At 53.7% G+C, this 27,826-nt stretch overlaps 1 protein-coding gene across 1 annotated transcript in view; it reads right to left on the bottom strand.

The window, feature by feature from the left end:
- Positions 1–24,483, bottom strand: part of MYH9 (myosin heavy chain 9) — a 90,873-nt gene extending 66,390 nt beyond the window's left edge. Inside the window, 1 exon segment of the mRNA XM_021091538.1 lies at positions 24,263–24,483. The gene's annotated coding sequence lies outside the window, so the exon portion shown is untranslated.

Genomic DNA, 27,826 nt, shown 5'->3' with positions numbered 1-27,826 from the left:
CAGCTCAGCCAGTGATTCATAAGCAAAGTCCACCAGTATCCAGCAGTCCAGGTGATTAACGGCAGGCAGGAAGCAGCCACGTGGGGTGGGAGTGGGTGGGGGTCACTCCCATAGCTTTTCCAGTGCAACCCATCATCCTGGGAAATCCATCAAATTCAATTTACTAGATGGTTTTAGCAAGTCAGGAATAGTCTCAGGGACAATAAATATCCAGATGAGTGTTTCCCACCTATGAGAGGGCCATCTCCACCTGAGGACCCACAAGGACCATCACCCTGAACCCCCGCCCCCCGCCAAACCTGCACTCTCTTCCAGGTCTCCATCTCTGGCCAAGACGCCGTCCATCTGGTCACCCAAGACAGTCACTGTAAACTCCTCCCTGGTGGATCTGCAAACCCTCCGCCAAGGTCACGGCCAGCGCCCCTTCCAGGCCAGGCCTACGTGCCCTCCTTTCTGGGCTATGACTGCTGCTTCCTTTAGCTTTTCTTCTCTTGCATCTTCTACCTCCTTCCACTCCAACCTCCTCACTGCCTTCAGGATGACTCAGCAGCTCCATCTCTATCTGTGCTGCTTCCTATTCTATTGATATTACTCGCCTGTTCAAGACAGTTCAAGGGCTCCGCATCTTGCCCAGAATAAAATCTAATCACCTCTGCACTGGGGGTAAGCCCTCTGCGGCCCTGCGCGTTAATCTCGCCCACGTTCCCAGCCCTTGCTCTCGGGCGCAGCCTGAGCATCCCCGAGTCCTCACAGTCACTGCCTTCACATCCCACTCTGCTCACGCCTCTGGGCCTTCGAGGAAGAGGTGTTCTCGGCACCAGGACCCTCCTCTCAAACCACTCAAGGTCCCGCTCTCGGTAAGGCCCTCTCTGATTGCTGCAAAGACTTCCCCGGAGTGGCCCTTTCTCCTGGGCTCTGCACTGTCTGCACTGCAGGACTCAAACAGCTGGATTGTCACTATGCGGGCTTTCATCTGACGACAGGGATCAGCTCTCAGGCATCTCGACTGCAAACGCCTAGCACAAGTTGTGACCCGACCGGGGGCAGGTGCTCAATTAAGCTTTCCTGAATGATGAATGAATAACGACCTAGGCGAAGAGGAGGCAGAAGGAACAAGGGGCTGGAAAAGCCCCTTGAGCTGTGCAAAGAGGCCAGAGAGGAAGAGGTGAAGGCACCACTTAATTTGCTACGAAGCCCAAGCCACTGGCGGACTAATTTTTACATCCCCCAGACAAGAAGGGAGAGAAAGCCTAGTGGGGTTTTCAATCCACAAAGACAAACAGCAATGAGGATCACTTACTTGGTCCCCAAGAAGCTCTGCAGAAAGTTTGATAAACCATCCCAGCTTTCTGGAACCATCCAGCACCCCCGATAAACCAAAGTGGAGATGCCTAGCTTCTACCACCAGCGGAAAGGACCTCAGCTGGGGTGGCCGCTGCCCTCACTGGGACCCAAGGAACGCCTTCAGCCACCGTCCCTGCCTCTCTGGCCCTCAGACCACACCTGCTAAAGCATCATCTCTGGTTGCAACTCAGAACAGAAACGGAACTTGGAGAATCTCCTGCCACGTGGGGCACCGACTCTACAAATCTTGCTACGTGTCTGTGAGGCACCGTGACGGAACGGGCATGAATTTGGAGTTAGAAAGACCTGGGTGTGAATCCCCCGCTCATGACTCCTGTGATACTGATGCTGTGAACACCTCAATTTCCTAGCTTCCAAAAGAGAAAAAAAACAAAACAACACTGACCATCAGAACTCAACTTCCCAGCAGAGAATCCACCACTTGCAGGGAACTCCCCTCCCAACTCCTCAACTTAGCCCTCCTGGCCAGGTGAACCCTAATCCTGCCTGGAATGATACGTGGGGCCTACAAAATCTTCCCGAAGCCTGGAGACTCTTTCTCCAGGTTACGCTAGTCCACAGAGGACGTGGTACTGGTGACTCCCAGCCCCAGGGATGCGCATGGGGGCAGAGGGCCTCCAGGCCCAGGAAGGCTGCAAAGGCTGCCTCCCGTGGCCCCCCCGGAGCCGCGATGCTCAAAGGTGCTGAGGAGCCTGCAGTAAAGAAACTCACTTCATTCTGTCCACTGGGCTTCGCGTCCAGGAATAATAATACTCTTTAGGAAAATGAGCTCTCGAGGCCGGTCCGGTGGGACGTGTGCACAAGGCCTGCGGCAGCAGAGCTGGATCTGAGTCTGGCTTGACACTGACCAGCGCCGCCACCCTGTGGACATCACCTGGCGGCAGCTGCTATCAGGTTCAAACAAGACCTGGACACGGAGCCTCCCTGTGTAAACACGGGGCTGCGTAAGCTCCCGGCCAGCCCCTCTGTCACCCAGGGGCCACCTTACAGCAGCCCCCCACCCTAAGGTGATGGCTCTCCGGGGGGTGGGGGGCCCTCCCAGCGGCTGCTGAGGAATGGGAGGCCAGCGTGGGCCCCCTCCCTCCCCACCTCAGGAATGTTGTTTGCTTACAGAAGAAGCTGGGACTTGTTTCCATTAGCAGTATTCCAACCCGAGCCTGTGTTGATGCTGAGCAGATAAGAAAACCAGACCATTGACAGGCCAGAGAGGAATTTAGCACCAGAGCTCCAGAACCCCCCCTTTGCCCTTCCCTCCTTAAGAGGCCTCCTGGAGGGGCTTCCCAGGGCTCCTGAGAGCCCCAGGGTGCACCTGGGTGCAGGGCCTGCACCCAAGGAACACAGACCATCAAAACTGACACCAGAATTTAGAGCAGGCGGTGGGGCGGCGGGCGGGCGGGGCAGGAGCCAGAGAGGAGGCTGGCGGAGGGGGATGTGTGCAGCTGCTCACTCGGTATCTTATCAGCCCCTCGGAGGAATGTGGACTTTATTTTAGGGATGGGGGTGGGGGTTGGGGGTGACATCATTGGATTTGTATTTTAAAAAGATCACCCTCCCTGACCTCAATTTAGGGGGGCAACCAGAAGTCGGCAGTTGGAAAGTACCCCGCATCAGCCAGGAGGGGGCTTCCAGTCCCACGACAGGGCTACCGAGAAAGAGGTCACCCGCCACAAGAGAGGCACAAAGGCAGGCACAGACTTCAACCTCGGAGCTACTATCAGAACAGCCCCCCTCAGTCATGTCCTCCTAAGTGAGAAGGGACCCAGCATCCCAGGAACACTCCAGCACAGATCTGCATCCTGTGTCATGGGGACCAAAGTGCCCGCTGGGCCTCCACGAAGACACCATCCTGACCTTAGGGCCACAAGGCACAGTCCTTTTTGGGGGGCGGGGGGAGTTCCCAGGCTAGGGGTCTAACTGGAGCTGCAACTGCTGGCCCACGCCACAGCCACACCAGATCCTTAACCCACTGAGCAAGGCCAGGGATCAAACCAATGTCCTCATGGGTTCGTTACCACTGAGCCACAACGGGAACTCCCCACCAGGTAGGGTCTTAAAGAATCAGCTCACGGGGCAGGAAGCAGTTAAGAGTTGCAACACGGCTCTGCTATTCAAGAATTCTACCATAGGCAGCATGATGGTCCCTCCCACCTAAAGAGAAAGACCCCAGGGCCTTCCCTCAACAAGGCCTCCAACTACCTTTCCAGCCCCACTTCTCGTCCCCTGCCGGACACTCTCATTCTGGCCTCGGCTCCCCAGGGGACAGTCTTGGCTCCATCACAATCCCCACTCACCCAGGCAGCCTTTCCTAACACCCAGTGCGTTATCCCTCTCGCCCTCTCCGCCCGCAGGCCTGCTCCAGCACAGTCTGCCTGTCCCAGAACCACAGCCCTCTCTGCTTGTCCCCAAGGGCCCTAGAACTTCCTGAAGGCGAGGATGGGCCCTCTACTCCACACTCAGAGAGGGTCAGGAGCCTCCGCCCGTGCGTGTGGAAGTGAACTAGACTGTTGAGGACGCCTGGGTTCGCAGCTCGCATTGTGTCCTCGGGAAGCCGGCCGTCCAGGAGAGCAGCTGCTCCCTCCTAGGCCCTCCTGTCTGGTGTCAGGCACATCAGCAATGCAGCTCTCAGCAATGCAGCTCTCTTTTACAGGGAAGAGGCCAGGCAGGCAGCCGCTGGCTGGACCTATGGCTCAGTCGTCTGTCTGCGCTGGACCTTGACTTTGCTTTTAATTGGCTCAATATTTGTGCAGTGAGATCACACATGTGCCTCACCTACTTGGTAAGGAGCTTCTACTCAGCTGCCCAAGAGAAAGTGCAGGGAAGTCTTTTCAGAAATGGGGGTGGGGCCCCCCTCCCAAGCAGTCAGGTACAGATTATCACTCCCCCACCCCACCCCCCCATGCACTCCAGGTTTCACAAGGGTGACAGAACTGCTTGGCTTCCTTCCCGTCAGGAACTGCACACTGAACACATCACCGTGCCCTCCCGCAGAGAGCACCCCCCCCCGCCCCCACCCCCGCCCCAGCCTAGCAGAGCTTCACACACGAGAACCTTCGGATTCCTGCAGTGAAGTTATTCCTTCCCTTCGGTTCTGCTGATAGGACAGTTTTTCTTTCCCCAAGCATGTGAACACAGTTTGCTGAGACCCAACGCAGAAAAATAACCATACTGAGAAGATTTAATTATACAGCCGCTGTCTCTATGGGAAAGTGCAACAGGCTGGTTTCCTGAGTCCACAGCACGGTGGCCGAGAAACCAATCCGGGGTCAGAAATGAAAGACAATTATGAAGACCACTCAGCCCGGGACCCACCGGGCCTTTGGCAGCTGGTTATTCTGAGTAACGTTTAAATGATCCAAAAAACAAACAAAATCCCTGAGTATCGTAGCCACTACCACCAACAGCCATCTCGATCCCATTCCTGCTGGGCTGAGAGCTTAAGGCCATCATGGGCCCGCCTGCGTAGGGACTGAGCAATACATTATGACCTGAAAACATGGGGAAGGTTCCAGTCTCCCCAAAATTCCAAACTTCAAGGACCACGCCCAGCAGACTCTCTGCCACCCATTCTTCAAGGGCCTAAGGTTAAGCCCAGTAATCCTGCATCTTATTTTCCAAACCCAAGTGACAGACTCTCTTTAGCAGACAAGGCAGGAAAGGCCCAGAATGGGCTGAGCCTTCTCTGTGGCCACCCAGGATCATATATGATCACGGTTCTCAGTCTTCTCAGTCCCCCTTCCAGCTAAAGCTGATGTACACTAATGTCCGTTTTGTTTCTAAGAGACGCAGGACTGGCCAGAAGGTCAACGATCTTCCTGGATTGATCGAGCAGTCATTTAAGTCGACTCTGAAAGGGAGAGAGACCTGCCAAGTGGTGATAACTTATTCATGACCTTTTCGGAAGGCGTCTTAGAAAGAGGCAGACTTAGGAGGCAGCCAGACTGGCCTGGAAGCTGCAGACCCACCACTTTACTAAGAGAACAGGGACCCTGGGGCCTGGGCTTCTCCATCTGTAAAACGGGGATGCTGCCAGCTGCCCCCCAGGGCCGCGGTGAGGACAGAAGGGCGTGCAGCGGTGTAGCCCCCTGCAGATGGAGCTGACGGCACGTCCCTGCAATGTGGTCAGAGGACCACTCCACTCACGGAACTACAGTGGGGACCAAAGTGAGCTGCAGGAGCAGCGGGGCTTGATAGCACCCGGGGCCACCGGCTCCCCTCCCCCACACCCTTGCCTCCTCCCTCCAGGAGTCGGTGTCGCCCGCTAAGCTGGCTCATAATGAGTCAGTCACAAGCGCGGCCCTCACACAGCCCACTTCAGGGTTTGAAGTCACATCCTGCCCAGCCTCACTTGACGTGATTTATTCCGCCCCAGGAATGCAGCTCGTTTCCCAGAATTTTGTAAAGAACTTTAAAAGAGTTTGATCTTGCAAGGGACTCCATGTACAGGCTCGGCTGCGGTGGTGGCAGAGTCCCAGTTCAGCTCAGACCCGCAGGTGGGAAGCACTCAACTCAGAGCTGAAAGAGCCCCCCCGCCACGACCGCCCCACCAGAGCACTGCATCCTGGGGGACGCCAACATTTTTCTAAACATCTCAAGCCACGGTAGAAAAATTAATTTTAAAAATTGTATCACAGGAGTTCCCGTCGTGGCGCAGTGGTTAACGAATCCGACTAGGAACCATGAGGTTGTGGGTTCGGTCCCTGCCCTTGCTCAGTGGGTTAAGGATCCAGCGTTGCCGTGAGCTGTGGTGTAGGTTGCAGACGCGGCTCGGATCCCGCGTTGCTGTGGCTCTGGCGTAGGCTGGTGGCTACAGCTCTGATTCAACCCCTAGCCTGGGAACCTCCATATGCCGCGGGAGCAGCCCAAGAAATAGCAACAACAACAAAAAAGACAAAAGACAAAAAAAAAAAAAAAAAATTGTATCACAAATACAAACATGCCACACAAAAGCCTCACAAGATGATATGTACACACACTATGTACTCTGGTATTTGCCATCCTATTTAATTTCTAAAACTACTGGTTGCCACCAGTAATCTCACAACCCACCATCTCAACTGACGAGTCTGAAAAACACCCATCCAACTCAACCCTCACTGGGCAGATGAGGCTCAGACTGGTCCAAAGGGCACATGGTGCCCAAAGTCACACAGTGAAGTTCAAGTCCAAAGCCAAAGTGGGGTTCCAGAGGTAGGGATGGAGGCTGTCAAACCTCAAGCAGGTAAATTGGCAGTGGCAGTGGCCTGGTCACCTGACATGGGTTGGACGGATCATCTCCCACGGGCCCCCTCGTTTGACCCTGACAACTTCAACAAAGCCACGGCAGGCAGCCGGCGGCCCCACCCCCTTCCCTGCCCCCCACCAGAGACAGGGGCTCAGGGAGCTGCAGTGACCTGCCTGGATCTGGAAACATTCTTTAAGGACTCGGAGTCCAGGTGGAAGATCACAAGGACAGAAAGAAAGAAGAGCCCAGCTTCCTGAGTGTGCCGAGTAACAAGAGATCAAATCTACTGCAAACAAAACATCACCACTCAGAGCTCAAGGCCCAACCCCACAGGGAAGAGCGGCCCAGAAGTCATGTGACCTTAAAGGCTCAACACAGATCGGAAGGGAGAGGACAGCCACAGCCCTAGAAAGGTGTTCTCCACACATTTATACCCTTGGGGCAGTGTCGCCTGACCCCATAATGAACAGGCCCTCCTGCCTGATGATAGCCTGCTGACTGCGCATCTGTTCTCACGCACGCATGCTCTGTAAACAGGAAACCCAAAGTCCTCATCTCAGTGGGTTTTTAACACTTCCAGCCATCAAGGAGGCCTTTGAGAATTGGTTGAAGGCGGTGAGCCCTTTGGGTACCATCTTCGGGGGTCACAGAGACCCTCGGGTGCAGTCCACAGATTTCCAGGAGCCCCCTGGTTACCAGCTCAAGCGCCTCCTTCTCATTAAATGTCAAAAAAAAAAAAAAAAGGGGCCTCCTTCTCCACCAAAGCAATATGAACTGACCTGAGAGGATCTTCCTCCTTCTCTCTCCTCCAGAGGGTCAGGCAGGTTCACAAAAGAGGTGCGGTCAGGACAACCCAAAAGTGAGTCTGGGTGGGGAGTGGGGGGGAATCTGGGATTGTGGGCACAGGAGGCCCTCACCCCGGGCTGTTCTGATCACCCAGGGCGGCAGAAACAAAAATCCCAAACTGGACGGCAAACTGGCTCTCTTCCTTGCTTCCAGCCCTTAGGCCTGTTCTCAAACGAGTCAGCAGGCTGCCAGCCCTGGGCACACAGGCTGCACAGAGCACAGAGCCAGGCTCTCCAGAGAAGCCCTGCAGACAAGCCGCATCCCGGGGCCTTCAGCCTCCAGGGAAAACGGCCCACATGTGGGCGCTGCCTGGGGGAAGCTAAAACCCGCCTATGTCACACTTCATGGAAAAGCTAGGTTACAGTCGCTGGAGTAGGTTGCGGTGGCACCCGCGTCTGAAAGGCCGGCCGACCCAGCTGTCCCTGAGCAGGAAGTGTGGCCACAAGGATGACCTCACCACGTCCTTCGGCAGAAACCTGCCCGCTGGCTGCTTATTTCACCCCCTGCTGAGAATCCCTCTCTGCCCGGGCCACCGGCTGGTCCCAAAGGGGCCAAGGCTGACGCTGCAGGTGAGAGAAGGGGCTGCTGGGCCACAGCGGCCTGCCCTGGGGGGAGACTGCCCTCCCCCCAAAACAGACACAGACGTACACACACGAGAGTGCGCATCAGTGCACAACAGGATACACCAGGCCAACCTGGAAGTAGGCTCTGAGCTTCCACTCACTGGCTGCGGGACTCTGGGGACGGAATTTAACCCTTCTGCATCTTCCTTTCTCCATCTGTGCAGTGGAATCACAAAGCACAGGACTGGGAGTTCCCGTCATGGCTCAGCAGAGTTCCCAAGAGTGTGGGTTCGATCCCTGGCCTCGCTTGGTGGGTTAAGGATCCAGCATTGCCAGGAGCTGTGGTGTAGGTCTCAGACATGGCTTGGAGCTGGTGTGGCTGTGGCCCAGGCCAGCAGCTGCAGCTCCAATTCCACCTCTAGCCTGGGAACTTCCATATGCCGCGGGTGCGGCCCTAAAAAGACCAAAAATAAAAATAAAAACAAGAACAAGACACTGAGCTCTAGGTACTTCTCACATGAGGCCTCACTACCGCACACAGCAATCCAGAGTTAGGTTCCATTAGTATCTTGCTTTGCAAGTGAGGAAACTGAAGCCCAGGTGACTTGTTCCCAGGCACAGGAAGTAGCTGCTGGTGTCTGTACCTAGTGGGCCTACCTGCCAGACTCTGAGCACGCAGGGAGGCAGCAAAGGGACAGAGCAGCCAGCAGAGCTGGCAGGAAGACCTGGAGACCAGCAGTTATGCCAGGAAGGGGAAGGAGGCCAGGATGAGCCACGATCTTCCCGGCCACCCAGAACCCAAGCGGCAGGAGGGGTCCTTCTGGCTGACACCAACCCCAGTCAAGTTTATGCTGCAAACTTTTTTAACCCAATTTCTCTAAGAGGAGGACATTGGGGGGGGTTCCTCTCCCCCGGCTGCTCCTCCCATCCGTCCCCTGCACATCCCACCAAGGAGGCAGGAATCTAACCGAGGCAGGAGTTCAGACTCCCAACCGCAACCAGTTTGGAATGTTCCGGGTCCAGGGCGCAAAGGCCGCCTGCTAAAGCCCCGGAAGGGCCTTGAATCCTGCCCCTGATCTTTGCTCAGGTCCGCAGAGGAGTACCACATTCTTCAGATTCTTGTCTGAAAGCCAGAAGAGGGGGGGTGAAATTCGGCTATTTCAACCTAAGGATAATTAAAGCCTGGACTTGTTTTAAAGTGGAAGACAGGCATCCTTTTTCTGCCTCTCATACACTGGTTTGCCCGAGGTGTACAGACTGAGAAGGCGGCACACAGGGGTTTGCAACCTGGAAAAGCCCTTGGCCCAGTGTCCCCCAACATGTCCTCACTTTGAGGACAGCAGGGCACCAGGGCACCCAGCTAGTAAGTGGCAGGGAGGGATGCTGCCAGGTCTTTGGTCTCAGCCTCTGAGGCCACTGTTGCCTCCTCCCTGACATGAGGTTTCACGTGCCAGCCAGAAAGTAGGCAGAAATGACTCCAGGTAGGTTTGGAGGGAGGAGGAGGAGAGAGGGTCGGAGGTGAGAAGCCACAGCCCGGATGGGGCCTTGTGAATTCCACAGGGCTCGGCAGCCAGGAATCAATCCCATAATGAGGCATTTTTCATGAGCACTTGGCGCGACACAGCCACCTCCTCCTCCGCCTGGCAGGCACAGGAGATGGCTGGTAGGCTGGTGGGCAGCAGGCCCGGCGCTGGGCAGCAGGCAGGCTGAGAACAGCGGGCTGGAGGCGGCTAGGAGGTGGTGGCGACAGCGGAAGGCTGAGGGGGAACAGCTGAGTTGTTCCCTGCAGGAGCCCAGCCGAGCCCCCGCATACACCTGGCCGCCCACCCCACCTGCCGCCCACTGACCTGTCTCCGAAGGAGCAGGAAGGCTGGATTTTACACCTGGCACCATAGGCCAGCAAGGCACAAGACCAAAAACCACTGTGTTAAGGTTATGTCCAAAAGCAGGGAAGTCTACAAGCCCCCAGCTTCGCAAACACTATCCTCTTCAAGGGGTTAAGTGGGATGAGAGGGCAGGAGAGGCAACAGAAGCAACTATGGGAAATTACTGGCCTGAAAGTTAAGAGGACCAGGGAGAGGATAGGAGATTTGGGAGCGAGGATCTGAGATCCTGGGGTGAGGCTCTTGGGGTCTCGGAGCCGCAATCTTCCCAGCTCTAAAATGGGAATGAGGAGTTCCCGCTGTGGCGCAGCGGATCAAGAATCTGACTGCAGGAGTTCCCGTCGTGGCGCAGTGGTTAACGAATCCGACTAGGAACCATGAGGTTGCGGGTTCGGTCCCTGCCCTTGCTCAGTGGGTTGACGATCCAGTGTTGCCGTGAGCTGTAGTGCAGGTTGCAGACGTGGCTCGGATCCTGCGTTGCTGTGGCTCTGGCGTAGGCCAGCGGCTACAGCTCCGATTAGACCCCTAGCCTGGGAACCTCCATATGCCGTGGGAGCGGCCCAAAGAAATAGCAAAAAGACCAAAAAAAAAAAAAAAGAATCTGACTGCAGCAGCTCAGGTCACTGTGAATGCACAGGTTTGATCCTTGGCCCCGCGCAGTGGGCTAAAGGATCCAGCGTTGCAGCAGCTGCAGCTTGGATTCAATCCCTGGCCTAGGAACTTCCACATGCCTCAGGTGCAGTCATAAAAAAGCAAATTAAATTAAATAGGAACCTTAATACCACCACCCTCGTGGGATTGGAAAACTTCAACTGCAATAAGCCGAGTGTGACTCCAAACGTTATCGTCAAAGAAAACACAGATTAAAATAGGTTTAAAATGAATAAAAATAGATATAGATAGCCTGGAACTGTGCTGGACAAGTTATAGATAAATAGAACAAATAAACAATAAAGCTAAACTTTACTGGGCACCAAAACGCTCATAGTAGCTCTGACTTTCTCCATTGCACAGACAAGGAAAACTGGCAGAGAAACTGGCATGATGCCCCTTAGGTCAATAGCAAGGGGGAGAATCCAGATCAGGACAAAAAGTCCAACTCCAGAGGCCCCTGCATAGTTAATAAAGTGCTAGACGTAACCACATCACAGTGGTTAAGCCTGAGACCCAAAGAAATAAAGCATCTACGTAAGGTCACACAGAGCTGAGTGAGGATGCTGATGCTGAACTGGGTCCGTCTGACTCACACTTGGTATGAATATAGTCACTCATTTCTCACACGTATATTAAGTGCTTACCATGGGCAACTACGGTGCAAGGGTCCCAGGGACAACTGCTAACAGGGGCAAGAACACCAGCAAGGAGGGTAGAGAAGGGCTAAGATGGAACCCAGTTGGGGGTGGGGGTGCTGACTGAGTACGGGAAGCTTCCCCAGCAGCCATCCAACACTTTGGCCAGCAATTGGGATTCTAGGTTTGTAGTCCTGCACCAGTTTTCTGCAAGTGTTGCCCCTGCTTGTACAAAAACAGTGCTGATGGCTCATCAGAGGGGAGAAGCCATCTCCAAGAATGGCTGGTCCACGAGAACAGGCAGGGGTGCCATCACCCCGTAAGGAAGGCAGAGCGACAAAGGAACTGGTTTGTTCCCAGTCCATTCCGAGGCCTGGTCACCGAGGCACTTTGATGACGAGCGGAACTCAGGCACAGAGAGGATGAAAGGGGACAGAGGGCAAAGGTGCCCTGTGACCCAAGGGCAGGTGGGGGGCAGGACAGGGTATGAGGACACACTTACTGGGGGTCCCCCACTAGACACTCCACTGAGCCTTCCGCACTTGAGCTCCCAAAGGACCCGAAACAGATGAGCGAACTGGGGCTCGAAGCAAGAAACAAGAAACAACTGGGAAAGTCCTAGAGGGTCCGTAGAGTGACCCTGGATTAGAGAGGCCTACACACACACAATCCCTGCCCCCCAAAATTCACAAGCTGCAGCCTTACCTCCCAATAACTGTATTTGGAGAGAGGGTCTCCAACGAGGTCTTTAGGTGAAAATGAGACCAGGAGGGTGGGCAGTCATCCAATCTGACTGGTGTCCAAAGAAGAGAAGGGAGTGTGGACACAGGGACACCCCAGGGACGTATGCACAGAGGGAGACTGAGCAGAGGCAGCAGGAGGGCGGCCGTCTGCAAGCCCAGGAAAGAGACCTCAGCGGAAACCAACCCCGCGGACACCGGGATCTTGGACTTCCAGCCTCTGGAGCTGTGAGAAATGAGTGACTATAAGCGGCCCGGTCTGTGGGGCTCTGAACCGGCCTTCCCCCACCCGTGGTTGTCCAGCACCTGACCTGCCACGGGGAGCTTATCTGTCTGCTGTCTGGTTCTTCCCACCAGAATGTCAGCCTCAGGCTGGAGCTGCTTCTTATTCAAGCGTGTATCCCCAGCACCTAAAGAGTCTCCAGCACACAGCCAGCCTTTGATACATATTTAATGAACCCATAAACTGACTGAAAATGGGATTTAAACCCAGCTGCCGCTTTAAGAGTCACCCACTCCCTTCCCCGCCCCCGCTGCCTCCTCGAGCTTTATCGCACTTTCTATTCCTGTGTCCACCTCTCCTCCTCCAACCTGAAAGCAGGGAAATAATTTAAAATAGCATAAATTCGAAGATAATCTCTAGCCTACAACCACCACCAAACGGGAGTTAAACGAGGTGACAGGAGATTTTAAAAGATACACAAGGGACCTCACCTGGACCTCCAGGGAACATTAAAATCTACTAAATGCTGAAATCCCCAGCTTATGGCACATTCTTATTACTAATTTTAAGTCATTATGTAAACAAGGTTAGGTTACATAAAAAGTTTAAAAAATTAAGGTTAGGTTCTGTTTAGGGTCTGTTCTTGGTTTTTTAGTGTCTATTTAATGCGGGGGGGGGGGGGGGGGAACCATCGCAGAGCTGTCCCAGTCAAACCTCAACCCTGAGGACCTGGTACTGATCCAGATCCCTATGGCGGCCTGCAGAGGGGACCCGATGAGGTGTCAGCAGAGCCTAAAACAGACAGGACCAGGGAGGTGTCCCTGTGACCACATCCGTCCAAGGCCCCACCCTGGCCTTGTGAGTGGGGTGGGGAGCGGGGGGCTTCTCTCCTGCTCTCTAGGTAGACAGCAGAGTTCAGGCCAGAGCCCCTTGAGCTGGGGCGAAGGGGGTAGTGAGGGGACAGGGACAGTGGGGAGCTGGAAAGACGAAGGAGCCTCCGCAAGGAAGCTATTTATCTGGAAAGAAAGAAAAAACCAGGAGTTCCCGTCGTGGCGCAGCGGAAACGAAACCGACTAGGAACCATGAGGTTTCGGGTTAGATCCCTGGCCTCGCTCAGCGGGTTAAGGATCCGGCGTTGCCGTGCGCTGTGGTGTGGGCCACAGACGTGGCTCAGATCTCACGTGGCAGCAGCTGTGGCGTAGGCCAGCAGCTGCAGCTCCGATTTGCCCCCTAGCCTGGGACCCTCCATATGCTGCAGGTGTGGCCCTAAAAAGACACAAGACAAAAAAGAAAAAACCAGAGCAAAGACACTGCACTCCAGGTTCTAGGCCCCTGACCCCCCATCTTCTGCCCTTACACCCAGCCCAGCACCCGCCCTGCCCCCCACGACACCTTTACTGTCATAAACATCAATCTGCTCCAAAGCAACCACTAGGATTCTGAAACTTCCTCTTTACAACAAAACTACACTGTTGCAGCTTGTTGCTACAATTGGTTCCTTCCCCAGAGGCAGGAGTCACAGCAGAGGGCAAGTGGCTTTCCCAGCTTTGGTGGGTTGGCAGACCAGCCCCCCCGCCCCAGCTCCTGCCACCAACCCTCCTACCCCCACCCTTGGGCAGCTCCCGCCCAGGGCCACCCTCCCTAAGGAGGACCAGGGGCTACTGCCCCAGCCTCCCCGTTGACAAGGCCCCCTGCAGCCTCTGCCCTTCACTTCCCCTGGGGCGTGTTTTCTGGCTCAGGTCTCCTAAGAGCACAAACCCGTGGGGGTGAAGATCCAGCGAGCCCAGAACGTTCTCCCCCGTCCAGATCTCCCAGGTCCATGTTCCTTGGCTTTCTCACCACTAATGACAAAGTGGTTTTACCTGTTTCCCATCAACTCAAACCGGGCGTCTGAGCTGCCGCTTTCTCTCAGGCTCACCGCCACGCCATGGCACCCCGCAACACCAAAGTGAAGTGAGTCTTCCCTGGGTGTAGACTGGGAGGCCCCTGAGGGCAGGGCCTGGGATGTCTCATTCAGCTACAGCCTCACCACCTGGCAGGTGCTGTATTTGCTGAAGGAATGGATTTCCAAGAGATTCCAACAAACCGTGGAATTTCTGGCAAGGTCGGTAAGGTTTTTTCCCACCGAGGACCAGAACAAAGCCATTAAAGCAATAATTGTGGAGACTGTTGCAACAGAGGAAACGCTTACATTATAGCACTAAGTTGGAACACAGACTGGATCTAATGTAATACTTAATTTTATAAAATATGCGTGTATAAAAACCCTGAAAGATGCAAAAACAGTGGCCAGCAGGAGGGGCAAATGTGCTTCTTGCTAGCGCTGTTAAAATGTTTGTGCTATAAACAAACCTACCCACCCCCAAATGCCTTTTCTTTTACTTTAAAAAGAGGACCAATTCCGGTAACAATTAGGTCTCTCTCAACACTCAGTGAAAAATCTCATCCCATATCCTCCAGCTGGGCACAGGGTGCTGACCACATACCCAGAGGGCACAGGCAGGATTCCCACAGCCACTCAGAGGGTAAGGAGCTGGGGGTGGAATCCTGCAGCCCCTCCTTTCCTAGGAAACAGCCCAGGAAGCAGATCTTCATGGGCCATTGGCCTTTGTCAGGGGCTTCTAGAAGGGGCTGGGGCCTGGAGCCACTACGGAGGAGAGGAAAGCTTTTACTAGCCCAGGGGTGACTCAGAGGGCCTTGCGACCTGAATCACGCTTGAACAAAGCTCCGCTGCAGTCTGAGCAACTGAACAAGGTCCCGGCCCTGCTCCCTGGACGTGCTGTGCCACGTCCCAACCTTGCCATCAGCTGGGGTGCCGCTGCCGCCTCCTCCAGGAAGCCTGCTCAGACTCCCCTGGGCACTCTGGTGAGACCCCGAGAGCTCCTGGCAACAACCCCCGCACCCCATGCTTTCCCCTCCTCATTCCCGGCACCCGGCCTAGCGAACAGCACACACAGTAAAGCGCTGAAGGATGACAGACACAAGGATGAAGGCAGCCGGAAGGAAGGCATGATTGCACGTGGGCTGACGCCAAGAAGAACCCACTGCCGAGATGGTGGCCGGCCCTCTGGCGGGCTGGCTCCCAGGGAAGGGCAGCCTGGGCCCCGCCGAGAGCCGGGATTCACGCTGCCTCCCTGAGGACAAACCACACACACTTGAAACACGGCCGGTTGAGGTTAAAGGTGAAGCCAGTAGCCAAGGCAACCCTATCGAGCTGGCAGCCTCGCTCTGTGCAGCCAACTGCACTCAGGACGGGGAGGCCCATCGTGCCTTCTCTCATCAATTCTCGGCCACTAGCGAGGGAGGAGGCCCCGGGGGCCGGTCTGACCCCTCCCTCACTGTCAAGTGAGAAAAGGCCAGCCCGGGAGTGAAGGGTAAGGCCACACATGGGGCTGGGGTCAGAGCGCCTGAGTCTGAAGCCCTGCTCAGTCTCCACATCCATAAAATGGGGATGACTGCCTACTTCCTGGGAATGAGCAAAGAATTAAATGAAAGAGTCTGTGCAAAAGCACTAGCACAGTGCCTGGGACAAACAAGTGCTTGATAAAACTTAGCTCTTATTATTACGACTGTTACTATTATTGGCAGAGCTGGGGCTTCGACCCCAGACATCCTGACTCCTGGGCCAGTGACCCTCCAGAAGCACTTCCTTCCTCCCTACCCACCTTCCCTCCGCCTCCCGGGCAGTCCGAGCCTCCAGGAAGCTGGCTCAAGATGCCCAGAAAACCCCGCTTGCTCAGGGTGGCACTCGCTGCGCCAGGTCCCAAGTCTCTCTGTCCCAGTGCCCCAACTCCCTAACAGAGGCTAAGTCTCCTGAGAACAGGAACCAGCTTTCTGCCCTCGTCCCCGTTGAAGCCCAGCAGGCCCAGCACAGGGCAGGCCACGGAGAAGGAGGAGCCTAAGGTGTCTCTGATGATTGACGTGGTCAAGAAATTTGGGATCGATACCCAACAGCTGGCTCTTACATATTAAAAAGCAGACCAACACTTTTTTTTTTCTTTTGGCCATGCCCACAGCCAGGGATCAAACCCACAACACCAAATCCTTAACTGCTAGGCCATTAGGGAACTCCAAAAAATAGACAAAAACTAGCTCCTTGCCACCAACTTCCGTACCCCAGAGGTTTCCAGACAAGTACCTGGCATCCGTGTTTTGTAAAAGGAGAGATCACTGAACGGCATTCTAAAGCTTTGGCTGCCTGGGCCTCCGCGTCCCCAGACTCACAGGCCCAGGTACCCATGAGACCCGAACTCCACTCATGCAACAAGGATGAGGGGTCAAGTCCAAGCCAAGACAGGCCCCATTGAGAACCTGGGGATGCGGAGATGAAAAACGACCCCGCTGCTGACCTCCCAGGCCAGCAGGTTCTAAAACCTTCTCCCCCATTCCAGCCCAGTCAGATTAAGTCACCTAAACGGTTCCAAATGCCTCATCTTTATGTTTATCAGACAGGAAGCTGCCTTCTTCAGCCCAGTGACTTCATGCAAAACACAGGAAACGCGGCGGCTTTTGAACACAGACAATTCGAAATAAAGGTGCCTCCGCAGCTTTGTAACAGCTTTTTTTAAATGCTTAAAGCAGCTCGGTTCAGCGACACAAGTTGAACGAACTGTATGGTTTGGGAAGAAGAATGCAGAGGCCACAAGCCTGGAAAACCTCAGCCTCCAAGCGCAGGAAATCTTCTCGTAGGTTGCTCAGATATCTTACCACACCCTGTTATCACGGGACAGGCTTGTTGGACCAATTTAAAATCTTTTAAACCTGAACTTGTTTCTCCTACCACCCAAAGACAGATGATGCTGGGGATGACCTGGAAAAGGGAGGAAAGGAAGAGGGGGAGGACAAGCAGGAGGCCACTGGGCATATATTTACATGTAAATTACAACAAGCCTACAAAAGTGGCCTCTCCATGTTTCAGATGAGGAAACTGGGGCTTCAGCCTCGCAGGAGGAAAGGCAGTCTGGTCCCAGCTCTGTCTGATCCCTGGTTTTGTCGACCCTCTCTGTGGGTTCTGTATCAAAAATGCGACAGATGGATCACCCAAGATGCAAAATGACTTAGCATGACTAGACATCAGGACCGGCCGAAGGGCAGCAGAACGCCAGCGTGGGGCGCTCTGAATGGCCACCCGCCGCCTGGCGCTGCCCCATGAGAAATATTGATTTTTGAGCTGTGGGAACTTCCAGCCTAAGTGGGATTGTCCAACGGGAAGAAGTTGAGAAACCCGAAACACGTTCCACCCCCAAAAAAGACAAGGCTGAAGGGTGGGGAAAGATGAAAGGAGCTCAGCGCGTGTTGCTTGGCTCAACAGGGCACAGAGGCATGGAAAGGCGTGATAACAGCTCAAAAAGACTTTTAAATAAAGAGGCCACAGGACTCTGAGAGGAAGGCGCTGGGGTTGGGTGAAACCAGGGGTCAAGGCTTTCTTCTACCAACTCCCACAGTGGGCTTGGGCAACTCATTCCTTCTCTAATGGGGGGGGGGGAGCAGGTGTTAAAATTACACTGTCCCTGAGATGCCTTCAATCTCAGGGGGGGATTGTACTGTCGCTGTGGATTTTTAAGCATCATTTAGAATTAGGGATAAAATGAAAGGAAAAGAAAACCTAAGCCAAAAACTGCCAAAGTAACATCCAGGGCAGTGAGACAGGGACCTCTGCTGGGGGTCCCTAGTTCCTTTGGGGAGCACAGTAAGAACCACAAGGACCAAGGGTCTCTGAGAGGCACCAAGGAAGTGACTTGAAGGTGGGGGAAGCTGAGCTGCACCTTCGACTTCCCTCCAGGCCGCAGCCCAACCTGCCAGGGCAGGAAGCCACACCCTTTGGTGGCAACTTCCAGAAGGCCCTGCGGGACTCCCTCCAGCCGCAGCCGTAGCCGTAGCCGCAGCAGCTGCAGCAGGAGGCTTCCTGACGGGGTAGCTAGAGATGAGGGCAGCTGCTGAAGGCACCGCTGGGAACTCGACAGTCAAGCTGGGGAGAAACTCCCAAGAAGGCCTCGCCCTCGGCCAAAGGTAGACCAGGAGCCTTGTCTGGGCCCACCTGCCCAGGCCGGTGTGCCGTGTCCCATTCCAGGTGCTGAATCACCTCGGGCTGGAGACACTAGGCGGCAGAATGGGGGCCCAAGAAATGCCAACAGCAGCCTGCCTGCCTCAGTTACTTTTTCAAGAGACACGCGTCAGATGCAAGGGAGGCAGTTCGCAACTATCTGGTGCCATCAATGCCCGAGGGGCAGGTGGAGGCAGAGGGGGGCACATACAGGCTGGCATCCAGCCTTCAAACCACCCGCCCATGGGGTGGCAGGCCCATTTTAGACCTGGGCTCATTTGGTGCATGCATGTGTGACTCATGCCATCTTTCCAGGAGGACTGGAGGCTGCCTGGCAGGGACACAGGCCTGCCTGAGACCCTGAAGGGTCTTCCACCAGCTGTGCTATAGAAAAGAGCCAACTCAGAGCCTGTGTCCTCTCCGGGCGCCACATCATAAAAGGCTAAGGCGATCCTCCTTGGGGAGAGGATCAGGGCCCTCCGACTCAAAACACCCTTCTGATCATATTTTCTCAAGAATTTATAGCTGCCGGCCTACACCACAGCCACAGCAACGCCAGAGCCGAGCCACATCTGCACAGCTCACGGCAACACCAGATCCTTAACCCACTGATAGAGGCCAGGGATTGAACCCACATCCTTGTGGACACTAGTCGGGTTCTTAACCCACTGAGCCGCAACGGGAACTCCCCAACATGAATGCATTAAAAACCACAGGCCAGATGTCTGAGGGACAAGTGGAGATGGAGTGGGGTGCAATGACCCCAAGTTTTAAAAAGAGGAGGACCCAAGAGGATAAAGGTGTGGTTTAGCCTTCTGGCCAGGGTGGACTCCCCAGGAAAGGGCAGCGTACAATTTGGAGCCAGGGGAATTGTGGGAAAGCTGGCAAAGGGGCATCCAGAAATACTTTCCAGACACAGACCGCGGGCTTCTTTTTCTCATACAGCAAAGAAAAAGCAATCATATCCCATTTTCCAGAGTACAAGGGAGTGGAGCAGAGTAGACATTTGTGTAAAGGGGTTACTCTGGCAATAATACAACATCACGGAGAAGAAAACGGGACTGAAAATGGTCCAATCACAGAGCGATTCAGTCCATTCTTAAAACCCTTCCTGCTTCCCTGCACACAGGAGCCACTTAGTATGAAATCCAGAATCAAGGGTAATGCTTCTGGGTTTTTTTTAAGGGCCACACCTGCAGCATATGGAGGTTCTCAGGCTAGGGGCTGAATCAGAGCTGCAGCTGCCGGCCTACATCACAGCCACAGCAATGCAGGATCTGAGCCGAGTCTGCAATCTACACCACAGCTCACGGCAACACCAGATCCTTAACCCACTGAGTGAGGCCAGGGATTGAACCTGCAACCTCATGGATACTAATCGGGTTCATTACCGCTGAGTCATGATGGGAACTCTGAGAGTAATGCATTTGAAAGTTGAGACCTCCAAGACTGGGCAGGGGACCACTTATTTTTATACATAATCAAACAAAGAAAATGTTACAATTTTGACCATTAAGGGCAATGGATGTAAAAAGATATTTAGTGGAAAAGCAATGCTCACCCTGGACTCAGGCTTCCTGGGCCCTTTCTAGAGGCAACCACCATTACCAGGCTTTCTGTAGCTTTCTGTGCACAGAGCCGAGGGGACATACCACGTTTCACATGGAAAGGAACACCACATATCCTACTTTGCATCTAGATTTTTCCACTTCCAATACATCTTGGAGAGGAGGCCTCATCAGTACCTGTAAGTCAGCTGCGCTTTTTTAAGGGAGGCAGGGATTCCCATTGCACAGCTGTGCCGTAATTTATTTGACCCTCTTAATGGACAGTTAGGTTGTTTCTTGTCGTTTTCTCTGACCATGTGACAAAGACTATCCTTGGAGATTTCCTTTTGCACAGTTGAGTTTATGTGCTGGGTGAGTTCCTAGAAATAAAGACGTCAACTTGACAAATAGTGTCAAATTACCTTCTTTTTTTTGCTTTTTCTTTTTGGGGTGGGGGCATTCCCACAGTATGTCAAATCACCTTCTAAAAGAGTTATTGCAACTTATACTCCCAATAGGGCATCTTGTAGAAGAAACTGGGGCCTCTTGGAGACATTAAAATGATTGTGTGTTTCAGTCATGTTTGCACTGGTGGACACAGAACCAGGTATGATGTCTCTGCAGGGTGATGTGGCAATTTCTACCAAAATCAAACGCTGCTCCCACCCAGGCGGAAGCCAGCCCTCCAGACACCAAGGCCAGTGGTCTTTCCGTGTCACCCCTTGGCTCTTCCCTAGACCACCGACACCACGTCTGAGAACTAGAACTGCAGTTAGTGCACCTTCTGCCGGGACCCGGGCCCTGAAACAAGGCTGGTGAGCACAAGCTCACCATCCGAAAGCATCAGCAGTGGATGCGCCCCGAACTACCCGTATTTTTACCACTTGGGCTCCATGGTCCATGCGTCCACACACACGCACCCCACCTTTCTAGAAGGAGAAAGAGCACTGAGCCTGGAAAACCACTTCCCCCTCTTCCCCTATTTCCTCACCTGACCACCCAGGAGTTAATTTATATGTTTTCTTAAAAACCTACATAGTCACTCTATACCAGGCCCTTTACATGCTTTCTTTCTCTTATTTTATTCTACTTTTTTTTTTTGGGGGGGGGGTCTTTTTTGCTTTTTAGGGCCACATCCGAGGCACATGGAGGTTCCCAGGCTAGGGGTCTAATCGAAGCTATAGCTACCGGCCTGTGCCAGAGCCACAGCAACGCCAGATCTGAGCCACATCTGCAACCTACACCACAGCTCGTGGCAACGCCGGATCCTTAACCCACTGAGCGAGGCCAGGGATCAAACCCACAACCTCATGGTTCCTAGTCGGATTCATTTCCGCTGCGCCATGGCAGAAACTCTGCTTTCTTTCTTTTAATGCTCACACCCAACCCTGCAGCGTGGTATCCTGACTCCCATGTTACAGCTGAGGACACCGAGGCTGGCGAGGTTACATGACCTGTCTACAGTAATCTAGGTGGCAGGGTGAGGATCTGAAATCTGCCTGGTGCCAAAGCTCATGCCCTCACTCTTCCAACGCTATGGAGGAATGGGATTCCGAAAGTCACAGGCACTTCGCTTCCCAGGGGACAGGTGGGGCTCCATTCCGTTGTCACCAGAGGGCTTCAGCCCAGGGGCTCAGCACACCAAGGGTTAAGGCCGAGAGGCAGGGACTCTCTCTGGGGCTACACAAAGGGAAAATGCACTTCCTGCCCTGCGGGCAGAGATGCTGTTTTATGCTCAGCAAATTAGGGCGTTTGTTTAATTAAGACTACACACAGATTTTGTTATTCTAAATATTTTTGGAACATGATGCTTGGGAGGAAGCTGTCAAGGCACAGACTTCTTTTTTTTCCCCTTTGCTTTGGGTGTCTTTCTCCCCCCTCCAAGAGAAGGGTAGAGCTAGGCTCTGAGAACAACAGCCAACCCCTCCTCTCTTTTGAAATGAAGATGTCAAGCTGGTGAGGGCTGTCCCAAGTTCTTTAAGGAAGGATTAGCTGGAAGAGGAAGTGAGGAGAGCGCAGCTAGCTAGCCTGGTTTCTAGCAATACCCTCCACCAGGCGACACAACAATGCAGCAATTTTGAGTGTGCTTTTCTCCTTTTAAAAAGCTAACACATCCTTGTTTTGTTTTTTTCTTTCTGGAGCAAGAACAGGCAGAAGGCAGGCTGTGATTAACATGCGCCCTTCATCCTGCAAGAGGGAAGTTGTCCCATCTCCAAGCCCTGAGGTTAAAAAGTTTAAAATAAAACCCAGAAAGCCCTGGCCCCCTCTTTCCTCTCTCTACCCTCACGTGCCCTTCAGACCAGCAGCCCCAAGGACGGTACCTCTCAGGCTGCCCTTCCCCAGACAGCCTTGCCAATCCCAGCACCTGGATCTTGCCCACGGGCACTGCCAAGACTTGCAGAATGTGAAGAGTAGAGCTTTTTGGAGTCACCCTGCAGCCATCTGGGGGACACGATGGCTCTCAAATTACACCGAGCCATCTCTTGGCAGTTTTAATGACCCCTCAATTATCCACTATTGGAGTCCTCACTTTGCAACACGGAAGGCTTGCCTCAGTTTGCCAAACCTGCAATGTCCTCCTTCCTCGAGGCAGCCTCCCTCCGCATCCCAGACTGAAGTGGCCCCGCTCAGAATTCCTCGAGCCCTTTGTCTGCCGCGTGCTTGGGACACCGATCACAGGCTGCCTTTGTATTTCAGTCCCTCAGCCACTCTTTCCCCTGACTGTAAACTACCCGATGGCCAGTGGCCATCGATGGCCAATGGCCGATGGCCGATGGCCGAGGCCTCTGGGTTCTGCGAAGGATGGCCTGGCTCCCCTCTCCCAAGCCCATGACTCACCGTACCCTTCTGGGGTCTCTGTCATCTCTGCCTCACCTTAGTCATCTACGGATTTGTCTCGGCTCTCTCCTAGATGCCCAAGGGCAGGGGCCAGGTCTTACTCAACCTCACAGCCCCCACCACCTGGCAAAGTCCCTGGCACAGAGAAGCCCGTTAAATATTTGCTCAATTACACATCTGTGTGCCCTTCCCCCACCCCAGGAGCCTCGTATATAAACCGACTAATATTAATCAAGCGATTGTCTAAATAGGCCTTAAAGCAGCCTCCCTCCTTCCCAAAAGGGAATAAACTACCCACTGGGGTTGTAGACAGCAGAGTCTGAAACGGCCACAGTGTTGCAGGAAGGCGCTATAGCTCTTCTCCTTCAAGTTACTCAACAGTTACTTTGCAATCCTGTTAAAGCCAGGAAAGGGTGCAGTGAACCAAGAAGTGACTGGGCCTCTCAATTACCCAGCGGAGAGAGCCGCCGGTCTCCAGGACCTGGGACTTCCCAGGAACCTTCTCCCCACACCGGCTGGGTGGGGCCACAGACAACAACCCCAGCGCTCACCCTGCCCCCAACTCAACACAGCCGGCAACGTGGTCCAGCGGGGTTCTCGGTCTCCGTTTGAGACGCCGGGGCTCTGGGAGAGCTGGGAGGGGGGGGTGCAGTCCTGCCCTGGGCGCGGCCCCAGGACAGCAAGGGGTGAGCACCCAGCCCAGGGAAATTGACGGGGTGGGGGTGGGGGATAAGTAGAAAGCCCTGGATCTGGCCCAAACAGGGACGATGCAACAGCCCAGGCCAGGTCGTGAAGGAGCTGGGAGCAGCTCTCCCCGCCCCCGCCCCGGTGGGTCGGCCCGCAGGTGCGGTGGAATCAGGTGCGCGCCGGGACCTCGGAGATGGCTGCGGGCCTTCCCGGGCCTGTCTCTCCCGGGGATAAGTCAAAGGATGAGGGTCAGCGGGGGAAAGGCAAGTCTTTCCTTCCTCGAGCCCGGATCCCCGCCAGGTCCCTCTTCCCGGTGCACCCACCCGCACCTCGCCCGGTCCCCCTCCTCCCCCTGCCGATCACAGACGGGCAAATAAGGAAGTCGGTAGCGGAGGGCGGAAACTGAGCGGAGCTCAATGTCTGCTGCAGGATTGTCCGATTCTGAGTCAGTAGGACGCCCTGACAGCTGCCAAACGGTCCCTGTCTGTCCGTTACCTCGGTTTCGAAAACGCCTGGAAACTTCCAAAGAAGCCCGGGCTCCAAGACCCCCCTCCCTACTCTCACCCACGCGGCTGGGTCCGAGGCACAGAGGCTCCCGGAAGGGGTTAAAAAGTTTGCCTAACTTGGGCACTGGGCGAGGCGAGGGCGGGGCCCGTGCCCCGGCAGCTGGGGTAGGTCGAGGCTGCCGGGTGCCCGGCAGGCGGAGTGCGCCGACGGGAGAGTGGAGAGGATTGGGGGTTTCCGGGGAGCGCCCGGCCCCGAAGACTTCCTCTGCTCCCGAGGCCTCGCTTCCAGGGGCGCCGTCCCCTAGCGCCCGCGCAAGGGTCCCGGACCCTCTCCGCGAAGGATGCAGTGCCCCGGCCGGGCCCCGCAGCGTTCGTGCCCGCCCAAGTCGGTCACTGGCCGCGAGGCGGCCGAGAACCACAGGTCTGCCGGCTTGCTCCAGACGCCGCGCTTCCCGTCGCCCCCGCCCCCGCCCGCCTGCCCGGGCGGGACCCGCCGGTGGGGCTAGCTCACCTGAACCTGGATCTGCCCGAGGGAACTGAAGCTGCTTCTCCCGAGAGGGCTTTCTCTAGAGCTCAGGCGACAGTGGAGTGGGGCGAGCGCGCGAGGCGGGAGCTGCAGCAGGTCAGCCTCGCTCAGACTTCGGTGCCCTGCCCAGGAACCGCGGTGATCTGCGCGCCTCACCGCACCCTGCTCAGCTCCTCGCCTCCTTCCCGCCCCGCCCTCGCAGTGCCCGCCCATTCGGAGCCCAGCGCCGGCTGTGGGGCGGAGCCTGGAGGGACGTACACGCCCCCCAGGCTGTTGCACCCACTCCAGCCCGCTTGTGGTTAAGATGGACAGGCACCTGGACCTGTAAGAAGGAGGCGGGAGGAGCCTGTGGGGCCAGAGGGGTGGGATTCATCCTCCCCATCCGCCCCCACCTCCGCCTTCTGCACCTTCCCCCGCGCTTCCTAGGCGCGAGCCCCGCCCCCTAGGGCGGAACCAAAGAGCATCCAGGTTCCAGGAACCGGATTGACACAGTGAGAGTCCAATCAGGAGGAGGAGACTCTCAGCGGGCTCCAGGCCGGGATTTTGGTGCACTGCCCGAGCCAGGGCGAGGTGGGGCGGGAGGAGGCTGGGAAGGTCCGGGATTCTGACACCCCGCCCCGCGAGCTGATTTCCGTGACCCATGTCATCCTACCAGAACACATATGAAGTACCATATATGGGAAAAGTGCTGTTTTACAATTAAGATGGCCTGTGGGGGCGGACATGGACTCAGCCCTGGATCCGTTGTGGGAGCCCTGAGTTCGATCCCTGACCCTCTTTTTAGAGTGGGCCGGGAGTCTTTCAGCCTCCAGACCGTTGCTCAAACGGGTTCCCTCAGCCTGGAGTGCTGCTCTTTACCTCTATCTTCCTTTCAGATATTTTTGCAAAATGTTTTCTTAGGTTTTTTTCCTAGGTAGGCAAAGCACACTTTGTTTTTTTTTCGGTTTCTGCCTACAAGAGGATTAAATTTTTTAATTTTTAAAAGAATTGTTTACATTTTTAATCCATTTGGAATTCATTCTGATTTTGAAGTGGGAAAGAAATCTAACATAATTTTTGTGATAGCCAGCTGTCCACACACCATCACCACCTACCGAACTCATATATTCTTGGATCTATTTCTGAGGTGTATCCATTGATCTTTCTGTGTGTTCCTGTGCCAGTTCCACAATGCTTTAAGGATGGTAGCTTCATAATACATTATATATCTAAAGGGGCAAATTTCTCATTACTCTTTCTTTTTGGAATGTTCTTCCGATCATGACTAAACTATTCTTCCAAATGAACTTCAAAAGAAGTGCGATCTAAAGTCAAGAGAAAACTGGAAAACAGATTTTGCAACTCTGTGACAAAGAATTATTATCAATGATGTGTAAAGAACTCTTCTACGGCCATTAAAAAATAAATAAGTAAATAACTCCAAAATAAAAATGACCGAAAAGAAAAAGATGACTTAAAAAGAAGAAGTAAGGAGTTCCTGTCGTGGCTCAGTGGTTAACGGATCCGGCTAGGAACCATGAGGTTTCGGGTTCGGTCCCTGCCCTTGCTCAGTGGGTTAACGATCCTGCGTTGCTGTGAGCTGTGGTGTAGGTTGCAGACGCGGCTCGGATCCCGAGTTGCTGTGGCTCTGGCGTAGGCCGAGGGCTACAGCTCCGATTCGACCCCTAGCCTGGGAACTTCCATATGCTGTGGGAGCGGCCCAAAGAAATAGCAAAAAGACTAAATAAATAAATAAAAAGAAGTAAGAATCTATATGTATGTATGTATAACTGGGTCACCATGCTGTACAGTAGAAAATTGACAGAACACTATAAAGCAGCTATAATGAAAAAATAAAAATCATTATATAAAAAAGAAAAAGAAATATACATGGCCAGTAATTACGAAAAAATTAGTCATCTAAAATGCAAACACAACTAGATGGGATGCCATTTTTCACCTATCAATTTTTTTTTTTTTTTTTTTTTTTTTGTCATTTTGCCTTTTCTAGGGCTGCTCCCTCGGCACATGGAGGTTCCCAGGCTAGGGGTCAAATCAGAGCTACAGCTGCCAGCCTACACCACAACCACAGCAACGCAGGATCCAAGCCACGTCTGTGACCTACACCACAGCTCACGGCAACACCAGATCGTTAACCCACTGAGCAAGGCCAGGGATCGAACCTGCAACCTCATGGTTCCTCGTCGGATTCGTTAACCACTCTGCCACGACGGAACTCCTCAAATTTTTTAAAAAGAATAAAAATACCCACTGTTAGCTCTAGAGATACAGAATGAAAGGTAAATTGATCAGTTTTCTCTGATAACCACAAAATAATAACTGGGAAAATGCACCAAGATGGGCTTAAAAGTTCTTCTTTGCAACATTGTTTATAGTCATTAAATATTGGAAATAAATGTGTAATGTAAAAGACTGAATAAAATATGATCATCATATGTTGAACAATTCCCAGAAGGTCATTGAAGAGTGTTTACAGGTTTCTATTTACTGATTTAAAATATACTAAATGAGGAAGAGCAAATTACAGAGTGCTATTACAGCAGAATTGCACTGGATTTTTGTGTCATGTTTGTGTGTGTGTTAGGGCTGTCTGATGTGTGTGTAAATAGACATATGTCTCAGAGAGAGAATGAGATTTAAAAGGCATTATAGCAAAGTACAAGTAAGGGCTACATCTGGGCAGAAGGATTTCAACCGTTGTTTCCTTTCGCTTCTCTGTATTTCTAACACATATATCACCTGCACGATTTTTTTTTTTCAAAAATGGAAGAAAAAGACTCACTTTTAAGTCACCTCTTCCAAAACGTCTTCCTTGACCCTCTAGTCTGGTCTGGTTAGATGCCCCATCCTTTGTATTCCCAGAGCATCGTGCGTTTCTCTCTCTCGTAGCACTTACACACTAGGTTTTAATTATCCATTTACTTACTGCTTCCTCTGCCCAAGCTGGGAGCTGCCTGAGGACAGATAGGAAGTATATCTTATTTGCTTCTGTGGACCCAGAAGTAACACAAGGCTTGGCATAAAATGGTCCTTGGTGGATGTTTGACCAGGTCTCAGAGAGCATATGTTTCCTAAAAAAAAGAAAAGAAAAAATATATAAAAAGGGAGTTCCCACTGTGGTTCAGCAGATTAAGAACTCGACTAGTATCCATGAGGATGAAGGTTCGATCCCTGGCCTCGCTCAGTGGATTAAGGATCCGGCATTGCCACAAGCTGCATGTGGGTCACAGATGTGGCTGGGATCTGGCATGGCTGTGGCTGTGGTGTAGGCCGGCAGCTGCAGCTCGGATTGGATCCCTAGCCTGGGAACCTCCATATGCTGCAGGTGCAGCCCTAAAAAGTAAAAAGAGAAGAGGGAGCATCTGTTTCCTTATCTTTAAAATGGAGGTAATCCCTGGGCCGTGCCCAGCCCGCAGGAGGTTGGGAGGAACACGGGATCCGTGGACCTCTAAGTGTTTTATAAACTGCTAAGCAGTGTGCCCTTACAACAGAGCACTGCTGCTAATGATTCACTACTGATAATGACAATCATCCATAGTCCTCAGCCTC

This window comes from Sus scrofa, chromosome 5 (genome assembly GCF_000003025.6).
Source record: "Sus scrofa isolate TJ Tabasco breed Duroc chromosome 5, Sscrofa11.1, whole genome shotgun sequence".
Lineage (NCBI taxonomy): Eukaryota > Metazoa > Chordata > Mammalia > Artiodactyla > Suidae > Sus > Sus scrofa.
The sequence above is the reverse complement of the archived record's forward strand: the minus strand, read 5'-3'. Positions and strand labels throughout refer to the sequence as shown.